Source organism: Octodon degus, unplaced genomic scaffold (genome assembly GCF_000260255.1).
Source record: "Octodon degus isolate 3935 unplaced genomic scaffold, OctDeg1.0 scaffold00282, whole genome shotgun sequence".
Lineage (NCBI taxonomy): Eukaryota > Metazoa > Chordata > Mammalia > Rodentia > Octodontidae > Octodon > Octodon degus.
This window is the reverse complement of record NW_004524858.1, coordinates 1,369,740-1,384,258: the sequence shown is the minus strand read 5'-3', so window position 1 is coordinate 1,384,258 and position 14,519 is coordinate 1,369,740. Positions and strand designations below refer to the sequence as shown.

Here is a 14,519-nt window from a genome sequence, read left to right as displayed (position 1 = left end):
ACCACTAAGAAGAATATATGCAGTGTATTATTTGTTGAAACTGTACTTCCGATTTGATTTGAAACTGTCTCATTGCTATATGTTTATCAATAAAACTGTAGAGAAAAAAAAAAAAAGAACCTAAAAGAGTAAATAAAATCTGAAAGGCACACTATACATATGATAGCTAAGAGAACTGCACTACTCATTTTTATTGGACTATTGAAAGCCACTGTTCATGCTTGTTTGCTCAGTCTTGTATGCCTGTATCTGGTAATGTGAGCAACTACTTTGCAGATAACAATATGTAATACAATAGCCATTATTAATTTCCTATAAAAAAAAAAGAAAGAAAAAAAAAAAAAAGAATAGCAATGTGTAATACAAAACCCATGCTTGAAGGGCAGGCCAAATAGCTCAGCATATTAAAGTGCCTGCAAGAAGGTCCTGGGGCCAGGGGTTCAATCCCTGGCTCTGCTGGCCCCGCGCCTGGGGCATGCTAAAATGGCAATTGAGACTGGAGGTGGTGACACACGCCTGTAATCCCAGCTCTTGGGAAGCTGTAAACAGGCAGAACTCTACGAGTCCAATCTAGTAGTGAGACCCTGAACACCCTATAGACCCTTCCCTAAAATAAAAAAATTTTTTAAAATCCCGGCTCTGCAAAATAGAAAGATAAGAAATCACTGCAAGAGTGAAAAGACAAGCCCCAAATTTGGAAAAAGTCTTAACCAATAATCACTCAGACAAAGGTCTTCTATCTAGAATATATAAAGAACTAAAAAGAATTAGGGCCCCCAAAATTTAAAGACCCATTTCAGAGCATGGTTGCCAGGAGTTAAAATGGCAGTTCTGGGAATAGATTCAGTATGGAGTGAAGCCATGACGGTGAGGTGTTGCCCAACCATTCCTTGCTAGGTATTCACTGGTTAGTTCTCTTTGCCCTTCTTAGACATGGCACTGGCCAGCATGTTGGAGAAGCCGCTACTGGTGAACCAATGCGGGTTTTTCAGACTTGGGGTCATGCAGATCTGGTGGACCTGGGTACTAGCCCTAGTGATGGGCTGAGCCTGGCCACACCAACTGGGGTGCCCCAGAAGAGTTGTGAATCAAAAGACTTCATGGAACCACCACACTGGCATTTAAGTTTTGCCATGGAGTCATTGTCACAGCTGACTCCTGGGTCACTGTGAGTAATTATGTCACCTCCTAGATGGTGAGGAAGGTGATAGAGATCAGCCCCTACTTTCTGGGCACCATGGATGGAGGTACAGCAGAGTGCAGCATCGGGGAGAGGCTGTTGGCTCAGCAGTGTGGAATCCATCAGCTATGGAATAAGGAACGCATCTCAGTAGCAGTGGCTTCCAAGCTGCTAGCCCACATGGTCTATCAGTACAAACACATGAGGCCATCCATGGGCACCATGATCTGTGACTGGGATAAGAGAGGCCCTGGCCTCTACTATATGGACAGTGAAGGGAACCGGATTTCCAGGGCTGCCTCCTCTGTGGGCTCTGGCTCTGTGTATGCTTATGTGGTCATGGATCAAAGCTATTCCTATGACCTGGAGGTGGAGGCCTAGGACCTGGCCAGTCCAGCCATCTCCCGAGCCACTTACAGAGATGCCTACTCAGGAGGCCGGGTCAACCTCTACCATGTGCTGGAGGATGGATGGATCCAGGTCTCCAGTGACAATGTGGTTGATCTGCATGACAAGTACAGTGTATCTGTCCCCTGAAGAAGGGGGGATGTGGCTTCTGCACTTCTTGGGGTGACTGTCATTGGTCACCCCATCCTATAGTGGAAGAAACCTCAGATGTAGCAGTATCTTTTTAAAGCTCTAGAACATGGACCTCTATGTGTTCCCAGTTGTTAAGGAGCTGCTGCAGAGGTGACTATACCTTCTTGGACATTAACATTACACTACTCACTATTTGAAAAATAAATACTAAATTCAAAAATGGGCATCTGAGATGAATATACACTTCTCAGAGGAAGACATACAAGAGGCAAATAAATACATGAAAAGATGCTCCACATCACTAGCCATTCAAGAAATGCAAATTAAAACAAGAGTGAGATACCATCTCATCCCAGAAAGAATGTATTTCATTTAAAAAAAAAACTAATAATAAATGCTGGAGAGTCTTCAGGGAAAAACGAACCATTCTTCGCTGCTGGTGGAAATGCAGACTGGTACAACCACTATGGAAATCAGTGTGGAGATGCCTCAAAAAACTAGGCCTGGAAATCCCATTCAATCTAGCTATTCCTCTTTTCCCAAAAGATCTGAAAACATCATACCATAGTCATATATGTGCACCTTTGTTTATAGCAGCACAATCTGTGATAGCCAAATCTTGGAAACAACAAAGATGCCCATCACCTGAGGAATGATTGAAAAAGATGTGGTATTTTAATATAATGCAGTATTCCCCAGCTATAAAGGAAGATGAACTAGAAGACTTCATAGATAAGTGGGTGCAACTTGAAGCTATACTCATAAGTGAAATAAATCAGACCCACATGTGTAAATATTGTATTGTCTCCCCAGCATAAGAACCCAAAAGAAGAAACAAACCTGAAAAATCTAACAGATATAGTAAAACAGAAAGAAGCAGAACTTAAGGATTAAACAATGAAAAGGAGAGAAAGGAGAAAAGATAAGAAAAAAGTAGGTATATATACATGCAATAAAAGGTATATATACCCATGCAAGTATATATACAGGATGGCTGAGGTGATTGTACTAAAAATCTCCATCAGTCTTTTGAAAATAACAGTTAATGTGTAAAATTTTCACCTTGACTAACTCTGTATACTAATATCTGTAAGCAACTAAATCAAGGACAGCAATATGTAATAAAAAACCCATGCTTGAATACTGGACATCTTTGTCTTCTAAATGTGGACTGTTTATAATGTCACATCAATTATTACTATACTCTCTTTAAAACAATTTTTTAAAAGGTAAAAAAAAAGACAAGAACAAAAATTTAAGGTTTCTTGAAAGCAAGTGGTAATATCCAACCATATGTCCAAGTTTATGTAACTATATCTGTTCATCTGAGCAACAGATTTATTTTTTTTCCGGAACCAGGGATTGAGAGCAACAGATTTGATGATACAATTGATAGTATATAAACCATTGTTAATCAGATATTCTTGCTTTGAAACTCTGTAACATATGCATTGGTGTATGTTGCCCTGTTTCTTTCTTTGTTTCTGATTTTTGTTCTTGTTTTGCTTTTACTTTTCAAAATAAATTAAACCAGAAAAAATGGAAACTCAAAAGTAAAAGAACAATTTTGTAAATACTCTTTGTTACTGTGGCCTTTGCATTTGCTTAACTACAATTCCTTGAAAGGCAGAAAAGAAACTTTATGAACATTTGGATTAAAAAATTGAATTATGGGGGCCGGGGAGATGGCTCAGTGGAATAAGCGCTTCCCTGGCAAGCTCAAGGGCCTGAGTTCAATCCCTGGTTCTGAAAAAAAAGAAAGAAAAAGAAAAAAAATTGAATTATACCTAGGTAATCTGGATATGGAGAGAAAATGAGAAAGTGAAAGCAAGTTAATACATTCATTTATCATTGAGAATTTAATAACATATGACCTGAGATTGCTGACTCTTGATAAACTGAAAAATTGAAAGATGACCTAAGTGTTGTCATGGAAACCTACTGTTTATCAACATCTCTCTAGGAATAGTTATTATGGAAGGCAAAGTAGTGACCAAGAAATATGAATAATTGTACAGTGCCCTGAGTTAACATTTAGTGGTACAAAATAATGAATCCAGAAAAAGCCTTGTAAGATCTATAATAATAAGCTCTTTGTGGTGGATTAGCTAATGGTCAACCTGTAACACCCAGCTGAACAAGAGGGCACGGCTCTGGGTGTGGACTCCCCCCGAGCACTGTTACCAACAGCGCAGAAGGAGAGCTGAAGGGGAAGATGATGGCGTGCTGCAGGATCTCCTAGAGAAACTTGTCATGCCAGTTTTCCTGGTACGAACTTGGCTCCTCTCACTGTTGGAGAGCTCAGGTCCTAGCTGCCACTGAGGATGGCCGCTGTTCTCATCCAGGGATCTCTCATCCTTACTTTGAGCAGTGCTTGGCGGCTCCAGTGCACATCCCCAGCCTGCTGGCACAGATCCTTCCTACTACGGGTGCAAACTTTCTAGCTTCAACCACTGACCTTTGGGCCTTCCCAGTGCAGATGCTTGATACAGACTTAGATCAGACATTGTCATCAACTGCAGGCCTCCAGTTCACCTCATGAGGGGCATTGCCATGGATGTTGGATCTTCAGCTGGCCTCGTGCAGGACATCGCCAGGGGACCCAAGCCCTCAGCTGGATCTTTTGGGTCACTAGAATGTGTGCAGGTCTATTGAACTCTTCTGTATTTGACTTTTTGGGTGACTATTCAGTCCTACAGATATGTATTCTGTATTAAATCCATTCCCTTGCAAACCCTGTCTACAACACTCTCTCTGTCTTTAAACAAAAACCTATATAGAGATTATGTATGTTACATACTAGTCACATATTTATGAATCACATACATGTGAGTGCTTATGAAGCTCCAATTTTCTACCTTAAACACAGAGAAAACCTATAATCTAGATTGGGTCAGATCCTTGCAAAGCCAGCAACTTCTTAACTATAATCAGAAATGGAAATATCCAAAGAGTGAGCCTTACCCAGCCAGAGACATCCAGTGTGAGTGATTCCTTAGATGAAAATAGAGTGGAAATTCAGGTTTAAATCACACACACATACACACAAACACATACACATTAATTTTAAATATAGTAAATACATAAGACAGTATATTAACATATTATCTATATAAGAAAATTTGAAAAAAAAGAAAATTCAAGCAAAAATTGTTCCAACAATATCCTAAAAATGGGATAGCTCTGATTATATGAATATAAATTTCTTGATTTTGGCACAAAGTGAAGTATTGTATGGCCGATCTGTAAACGTTTGCTTCTTCACATTTAGACAATTTTTATTGTTATATTCATTTATGTTTGTAAATAATTTTTTACAACGTGCAATCTATTGTTAATCTCATGTTATGTATTCATTTCAGAAATATTTTTCTAAAATTCGTTCGGTCTGCTTTTTATATCTTTCACATTTTAATATTTGTCTACAATTTTTAATTTGCTATAGAACTATGACTGATTTTCAATAAGGTTAGTAATGAGTTTTTTAAAATGTGATAGCATTTGTAATGTTCTGCTACGTTTCTGAAGGAGGAAAGCTGATCTCCTGAAACACAGACAGCATTCAGTAGTGCTCAGAACCTGTTTCTGGTTGAAAAAATCACTTACAAAAAAATCTATTTCTTTGACTTTTTAACGCTTATTCCACTGAGCCAACTTCCCGGCCCTGACATTATATTTTCAGTGCAACTTTATTTTGCTTTGGGGGGAGGGAGTCATGTGTGAATACACAGGGGCTTTAACATATAAATAAATTTGAGCCCAGCCACTGGATTTGTTTGAATTCATTCCTTTTAACTGAGCATAATCTAGGTTCTGCGGTAGACTCCTCATCAAGCATCAAGCAGCTATCTCTTGTATTTCTACTTATGGAAACATAAAAGTAGAAGCAAATTAGAGACTTTGAAATATCCAAAAATTAGTAAGAGTAAAATCCTTACTGTGAAAAGATGCAATTTTATATCAACACAAAATTATCATGAAGATATCAATATGATAGGGACATGTTTTATTTTTGAAATGACTAAAAGCAAAACTGAGACACAATAACACTGCTTTTATAATAGTGTATGGACAGTTATGTGGAGATAGCCAGGATATTATGAAAATCACCTTGTAGATATTGTAGCCAGTACTTGCCTTGGCAGCACATATACCAAAATTATTGTGGCCACTTTATTTATGCATATGTGGGCCACATGTCCCTTAATACATTGTTTTGGAACATAATGTTCCTATAAAAAATATATTATGTTTATACATATGTAATTTTTTATAAAGTTCTTTTCTTTTTCCTTCTGATAGTATAAGCATCCCATGATCCTCTAAAGATGTTTCCATGATGGATAAGTCAACCTGGGTTTAGAGGCACCCGGGAATAGCAGGGATGTTCTTTTCAGGTACAGACAGGATTATAGCACCTGCCCCTGGAAAAGCCTGCCTGCCACAACAGAGCCATTCCCAAGCGGGGAGAGGGAGTGAACAGCAGAGGACCAGTGGAAGGCCAGGCAGGCTTTCTCTTCCTCTCCTCTGAGCATGAGACCCAAACTCTCCCTCCAGCATGCTTGGAATAGCCTTGAAATCAAACCTCATTCAATTTTGACCAGTTCCTCATTCTCTGCTCTCCCCACAATTTTTCTGGCCACCCTGGGCTCCCTCCAGCTAAATCCCTCACATGGTGGCATAGCCAGAATTCCTCATTATCGTCCTGCTGTCCCTTGGAGATGCATCCTTCAGTGACCTCCGTGGTACACTTCTATGAACCCATTAGCCTGTGCAGAATTCAGCATCCAGCCCAATGCCACCTTTCCAGTGCAAAACCCAATTATGGTGGTCCCTGTACTCAGGCGATATCCAAATTAGAGGGGAAAAAAAGCATTCCTACCATTTTTAACAAATGCCATGATTAACTTTTAGCACATTACAGAGAATTCAGAGTACATCTCCCTGAAATCACTCATTGACATACCCTGCAGCTCTGTCAACTAGTTACAAAACAATAATCAGCAGCAACCATCCAAAATAAAGTTTGTACCTCACACAAAAACAACATCAAACCCATTTTGGAAAACTATGGGGAAAAAGCATCCCCAGTGTGGTGACAAAGATCTGCACAGATCTGAGATCACATCTTCTTAGGAGGCTCAGGCATGATGGCAGCGTGAGCCCCATACATCGCTGGCGACCTATGCAGCACAACACTGCCTCCTCTCAAATACGTAAATACCAGGAAATCATCTAGGAACTGAAATTATGATCCTAAGAAAGGATACAGGATAAGTCCTGAGACTAGTGTCATAAACATGCCACAAACCCTATCCCTACCAACCCTGCTTCCAATCAGGGAAGGCAAACACCACAGGCCCTCCCTGGGATTCAGTCATCACCTAGTCCTGTTTCAGTGCATCCTCACAATAGAATATTCTGACATTCTGAAAGCTCCACTTATTTATCAAATTTTAGCTACAGACATAATTTGATAGCAACCATAAACAGAGACTATGTGAGATACAAAGTGAAAATGGAACATATATTCTCACGTAATATAGATCCCTGAAGCCCATCCTCGCTGCATCTCTGTGCCTTGTGGGCCACACCTTGGCCTGAAAGCCTGGTACACAGATTCTTCAGGAGTGCAAGCAAACTTCCTTAGTGAGGAGTCTGCTGAACCAGGTGGGACTTAAACATGAGTGAAGACAAAAGGAATTGTAGGGATGAGTAAGGGAGATAATATTTGACCCTTCTCTTTACAAAACGGGTCCTTGCCTTAAGCCACAAAATACTAAACTCAATCCAGTGATTGTAATTGCATTTCTAGTTGACACAGCTTCACGCTGTGAAGTGGCAGCTCAGGTATGAGGAGGTACATCTTTAACACACTAAGGCTGAAGGAGGTGTCTTCCAGTAAAAAGAGAAAAACATACAATTCTATCCAGCTGTCAGTGGGATAGAGAACATAGAGCATTTATCCCAACACAGACAGGTGTCCTAGACATTATTCACCCCGAGACTAAAGCAGGAAATAGATAAGTGAAAATCTCACTCACGGCATGTCAACAAAGTCCTTGGTAGGCTCTATATGAGTCATACCGTAGAAGTACACACGGAGGAAAAAGGAGAAAAACCCCCCAATCACCACATCTCCGTCCTTGTGCACAGCGCTGGTCCTGGGGAAGAGGCAGTCTTCCTTCCCTGAACAGCTCAGTAAGAGCAGGAGCTGCAGGGGAAAGGAGGTGAGACGGAGCGAGACCATGGTAGCAACACCTGCACAGGGGTAAGTCCGCGTGACCACAGAGCTGGCAGGCCCAGCCAGGTGAGTGCACTTATGCTGTGACTATGTGCGTGTCTTAGGACTTGGACCCAGGGGGATGCTTTAATGACCCTGACTTTTTCTCAGCCAAGTCTGCTGTGTGTCCTTGGAGCAATTTTCCACCTCCTTCCCCCGAAGCTCTGCATCTGTGGTCTGGCATCCAGTTGAGAAACACAAGTTTGAGATGATAATCAAGGGTCATGCTGTACCCCCCCCCTTGGGACCATTATTTCATCCAAGTCCATGAGTAGGAAGGTCCCAGGAGCCACCCACTCTTGGGTCAAATTTCTGCCAAGTGTGCATCAATGGGACACTTCTAGGCATGTCACATGGGATGCTGCAAGTGGGTTGCAATAGCGGATTCAATGTTGGATGTTGAAATGGTCTGGAAAGCCCAGTGCCCAGGCAAGCACGGTTAGGAACACATCAAGCAGGTGCCAGTGCAGGAATTCTGCCGGTGCACGCCCAGGGTCCAGTGCAGCTGCAATCTATTCCTCAATGGCCCACGAGTGTCTGTGTCCACTCAAATGTTCTAAAATTTTGAGCCACACACATTCCCCCCTTTACCCGCATGACCAGTAATTACACTGAATCAGTTAATTCCAAATTAGCAACCCAAGATCAATGCTGAAATAAGGTGCATTTCTGAAGCTTAAACATTGACATCCTTCCCACTGCTCAGTTGTTTGAAACATTTAAATGTACGGTTTAACAGATTGTGATGAAATATCCCAATATAGTCCAATAGTCCAAAATAGTGGTGGGTTATCAAGAACTGGTAATTTTCCGAAGTTGTTGACATGAGCCTTTTACAGCTCAGCACATTAATATAGCTTTACTTTCTATACCTCGTGGTTATACTTTTCTGCTGGATTGTTAAGACCAAATTAAAGCAAGCCTATATAACTAAAAGTGTAACTTTTGTATCTGACAAGGCCAGTCAAATCTCCTCAGGATTTACCCTAAAACCATGTAGAGCTGTTTGTAGATCTTTTGTCAGTGTCAGCCATCTGGATGAGTCACGGCCATTGCTTGGTCAATTTCTCTCGGTGAAAGCCTGAGAGAATGTTTTCTCTCCAGGTGACTCTCTTCAGGCACACTCTACATCGTTGATCACTTTCCTCTGTGGCCACATAATGTCCTTGAACAGAAAATTTGGAACTAAGTTACAGAATGTCACAGCACAGGTTCTCTTATGTCCTGAGTGCTCACTGACCTTGAAGGTTTAGGGCCAAAATATTGGTTATCCTTGTAGCCCTTCTTTTTCTCTAATTTTTGGTCTGCAAACTTTAGTTGTTAACTATCCAGAAGAGAAGCTTAATGACATTATTACCCTGTAACAGAGGCAGTTGAGCTTAACATCACTATCTGTCTGAATATCAAATGTCTTAGACATAACATAGAACTGATATTTTCCAACAACCATGGAGATTCTAACCTGTAAATCCCTATGGATGGAAAAACAAACAATTACACAATTTTCCACACAAATTTAGAAATCAAACCATACATAACATTGTAGCAGGACAATCCTATGACATTTTTTTCTTGTCTCTTGTTTTTTTTTATTACTTTTTTTATAAATTTTTTTACAAAAAAAAAGAGAGAGTGTAGCAATAATTGATATAATGTTAGAAGAAGTATGCATTTAGAAGACCAAAATGATAGGTATGTCAAGCATGGTTTTAGTGTTACACAATGCTATCCTCCGTGTAGTTGCTTAGTTCACAGATATCAGCATACAGAGTTAGTCAGAGTGAGAATTCTGCCCACTGACTGCTATTTTCAAAAGCCTGATGGAGATTCTTAAGACCATCACCTTCACCATCTTGTGTATATAAATGTATGGTTTTGCCCCAATCATGTTTCCTAACTTTTCTACTTTCTCTTCTTCATTGCTTAATCCTTAAGTTTTCATTTTCCATTTAACTATGTTATACCATTTAATTTTTATTTCTTCTTTTGAGTTCTTCCACTAGGGAGACAATATGATACTACACATGTGGGTCAGGTTTATTTCACTTATTAGTATATCTTCACGTTGCGTCCACTTATATATGAAGGCTTTGAGTTTATTTTTCTTTATAGCTGAGTAAAACTCCATTGTATAAAAACATCACATCTTATCCATCCATTCCTCTAGTGATGGGCATTTTGGTTGTTTCCAAGATTTGGCTATCACAAATTGTGCTGCTATAAAAATAGGTGCACATATATCACTATGATATGATATTTTTAGTTCTTTTGGGAAGAGTTCCAGAAGGGAGATAGCTGGATTGAATGGTATGTGCAGTCCTAGTTTTTTGAGGAGTCTCCAATTTCCATAACAGTTGCACAGTCTACATTCCCACCAGCAATGGAGAAGGGTTCTTTTTTCCCCACGGCCTCTCCAAAATTTGTTGTTGGTTGATTTCTTTATGATAGTCATTCTTTATGTGGTGAGATGGTATCTCAATGTTGTTTTAATTTGCATTTCATGAATGGCTAGTGCTATGGAGCACTTTTTCATGTATTTATTTGCATCTTGTATTTCTTCCTCTGAAAACTGTGTGTTCATTTCGGATGCCCATTTCTGGATTGGGTCTTTAAATATTGGGGTCCTAATGTTTTTCAGTTCTTTGTAAATTCTAGATAGAAGACCTTCATCTGAGTGCTTATTAGCTAAGATTTTTTTCCCAATTTATGGGTTGTCTTTTCACTCTGTTGGTAAGTTCCTTTGACATGCAAAAACTTCTCAATAAGAGGAGGTCCCAGTTGTTAATTCTTTCAAATATTTCCCACGCACTTTGACTTTTGTTCATGAACTGTTTGCCTACCTCTATGTCTTCAAGAGTTCCTCCTACTTTCTCTTTCAGGAGATTTAATGTTTCTGTTTTAATGTTTAGATCTTTAATCCATTTTGATTTTAGTTTATTCCTCTCTTGTCTTTTTGTTGTTGTTGTTGTTGTTGTTGTTGTTGTTTGGTGGTGGTGGTGGTTTTGTTTTGTTTTGTTTTTTGCTGTACTGGGGTTTGAACTCAGACCTTGCACTTGCCAGGGAAGTGCTTATTCTACTGAGCTACTGAGCTCAGTAGCTTATTCTACTGAGCTCCCCGGCCCATTCTCTCTTATCTAATTGCTCTGGCTATCATTTCCAGAACTATATTGAATCACAGTATAGACAGTGGACATCTTTGTCTTCTTCCTGATTTTAAAATGAAAGCCTTCAGTGTTTTCCCATTTAGTATGATGTTGGCTGTTCATTTCTTGTACATGGCTTGATAATTTGCTACATTGTTTGCTTGTATTTTACTAAAGATTTTTCCACCTATATTCATTAGAGAGATTGGCCTGTAGTTCTCTCTTTTAGCTGGATCTTTCTCTGCTTTTGGAATCAGACTAATACTTGCCTCCAGGAATGAGTTTGGGAGAACTGCTTCCCTTCCAGTTTCATTGATGAATTTGAGAAAAGTTGGCATTAAATATTCTCTAAACATCTTGCAGAATTCTGCTGTGCATCCAATGGAACTTTGGCTTTTCATTGTTTATAGATTTTTTTACTACATTTTCAACTTTGTTTATCATTATTGGCAGGCTGCTCAGAGTCTGCCAACTTCTGAATGGCTCCAGGAAAGCTTGCGCCTGCTCACACTCAGCCCACAGATCACAACTGTCCTGCATCTCCAGGCCACATAGAGTCCTCCTGAATTCTTAAACACCAGCAGAAGCTCCACACCTGCATGCTGGGGGATAAGGAAGGTCCGAGCCTACCAGAGCCTCACAGGCTATCTAGAGTCTGCCGCAGTTCTTAAATGGTGCCAGGAAAGCTCCACGCCAGCTCGCACTGGGCCCACAAATCGCAGCTCCAGTGAAACACATCTTTGCTGGCTTCAGGTCCCTCAGAGTCCTTCCCATTTAGCATGAAACCAGTGGAGTTACAGAAGGTGACCTAGCCGGTGCTGGTTCTCAATGTGCTGCAGACTGGTACCATGGCACGTGACAGCAATTATTTTATTTCTTTCTTATATCTAGTTGCTGTGGCTAATGTTTCCAGAACTGTGTTGGTTAGGAGTAGTGACAGTGGGCATCCTTAGCTTGTTCATTATTTTAGAGGAAAAGCATTCAGTTTTTGATCATTTTGTGTGATGTTAGCTACTGGTTTGTTATAAATGGCTTCTATCAGATTGAGAAAAAGACAATTTTCTATAAAGCTTTTTAAATAAACTGGTACGGCGTTTTGTCAAGCACTTTTTATGAAACTATTGAGACGTTTGGGTAATTTTTGTCCATGGTTCTGTTAACATGTGTATTATATTTATTAAGATATGCATTATGAACCATACCTACATCCCTGGGATAAATCCTACTTGGGGAATTTTGTGTAATCTTATTGATGACTTACTGAATTCTGTTTGCTGTTCTCTTACTGAGGACTTTAGTTTCTATGTTTATTAGAAAGATAGGCCTATAGTTTTCTTTTTCTGTTGGATCCTCCTCTGATTTTGGTGTCTCCTTCCAGGAATGAGTTTGCAAATATTGCTTCTTCTTCAATTTCTTTAAAGAGTTTGAGGAGTAGTGTCATTAACACTTCTCTAAATGCCTTATAGAATTCAGCAGTGAACCATCAAAACTTAGGCTTTTCTTGGGTGGTAGTTTTTAAATTATTCCTTCAGTTTCATTGGCTGGCATCCAGTTAGCTTTGTTAACCTATATGTATGTAGGAATTTGTCCATTTCTCCTACATTTTCCATCTTAGTGCAGCATAGGTTCTTCATTGATGTAAGTATTGATGACTTTCTGGATTTCTGCAGGATCGGATATGATCTTACCCTTTTCATTTCTAACTACATGGATCTGAGTCTTTTCTTTTTTGTTGTAAGTTTGGCTAACGGTTTTCGTACTTTATTTAATCTTCTGAAGAGCCAACTATTTGATTTGTTGATTCTTTGTATTGTTTTATTAGTCTCAGTTGCACTGATTTCTAATCTTTATTCCCAGGTCGGTTGTCCCTTTCATAAAATATGAAATTAAAATTTCACATCCTCCTCCATTCAGTGATCTCAGTGGATGAGCCCCAAATGACATAGAGGAAAATGAACCTCTCAACCTGAAAGGTACCTGGGATGAGTTGTGTTCTCTAAGACCAAGCAATGAATTTTATGAACAAATGCAGGTTAAGAGTAGAATATATTTATTGAGGGAAAAAAAGCTTCTGTCCAAGAGAAGGACAGGAGGGGGGGCCCAAGTGGGTTGTCCCCAGATGCAGCTTTTTCTTATCACTATTAATTTTCCAAAATGTGCAGCAGAATTTTCCTGAGCTAATGTGTCCTCCTATGATGGCAGACTCTAGGCCTTGAGCGGTCCATTTTATGTCACCTGGTGAAACTCCCTCTCCATGGGACGCTGGGCCTGAGCCATTCACTAGCTGTTGTAGTTCCATTGGTGGGTTTCTCAGTGAGGGCCTCTTCTTTCACCTCAAAAAGGAAACCATAAAAAGGAAATTTCAGAACACGATAACCAGAGAGTAACAATAATTAATACATCATATATTGTTATATTTATAGTAGTTACTCAGACTACAAGATACAGGCATGAGACATTGTACAAACAATATTAACTTTTTCTTTGGCAGCACATATACTAGAATTGGAACAATACAGAGAAGATTGGTCTGGCCCCTGCGCAAGGATGACGCACAAATTCATGAAACGTTCCATATTTTTAGTGATCCGGGGGACTCCAGGTCTTTTCGGCACTTTTCTTTGCTGAACAGAGGAAGCCGCTGCTGGAATCACCAAGAAGCTGGAGAGACAGGAGGAGAAGCGCTTGAAGACAGCAAAGAAGAGGCTGGCTGCACTGCTGCTCTGCATCTTCAGAAAACAGTGGTAGCCGGAGGAGCACGAGGAGACACAGGAAAACCCAGAAAGACAAAACTCGAGGAGGCGCCTCGGGAGAACGGAAGGGATTGTCCATCTGACTCTATTTTCAAACTCAAGAAAAAGAAATCTTTTGCCAAGGAAGAGTTGATTAGTAGTGACCTGGCAGAGACAGCTGCTGGCAGCCCAAGTCCACCCAAAAAAGAAGAAATCTTCACCCAAGAAGGAAACAGCCAGTGAGCCAGAAAAGGCAGCCAGAAGTGTCCCCAAGAAAAAGAGAAAATTTTCTTCTAAGGAAAAGCTAGTCAGCAGTGGGCCTGGAGAGGCTGCTACCAGCAAGGACAGTGCCAAGAAAATAAAGGAAAAGCTTCAAAGAATGTCCCAGGAGGATTAGAATCCATATTCCCTGGGGGCAAGGAATGGGGTGGGGAGTGCCCCAAGGTGACATTTCCCATCTTATGCCCTAAATCCCAGTCAACAAAAACAAATTTAAGAAGAAATATATATATATATATATATATATATATATATATATGCACAGGCCTTTTGTGGAGGCCTCCTGAGTCAGCTACTTTCACTGTGCCTCGGCAAGCTAGAACTCACAGAGAAAATTCACTTTTCAGCCTTCTTTTTGTGCA

General features: G+C 40.1%; 1 non-coding gene and 2 pseudogenes across 1 annotated transcript; all 3 read left to right on the top strand.

Moving 5' to 3' along the window:
- The first annotated feature begins 933 nt into the window (after positions 1 to 933).
- Positions 934 to 1,717, top strand: LOC101570251 (annotated as a pseudogene).
- Positions 1,718 to 13,625: 11,908 nt separating this feature from the next.
- Positions 13,626 to 13,728, top strand: LOC111814248. The gene has a single exon (XR_002819286.1). It is a non-coding gene; the product is annotated as a U6 spliceosomal RNA (small nuclear RNA).
- LOC111814246 lies at positions 13,694 to 14,275 on the top strand (annotated as a pseudogene).
- The last annotated feature ends 244 nt before the right edge of the window (positions 14,276 to 14,519 follow it).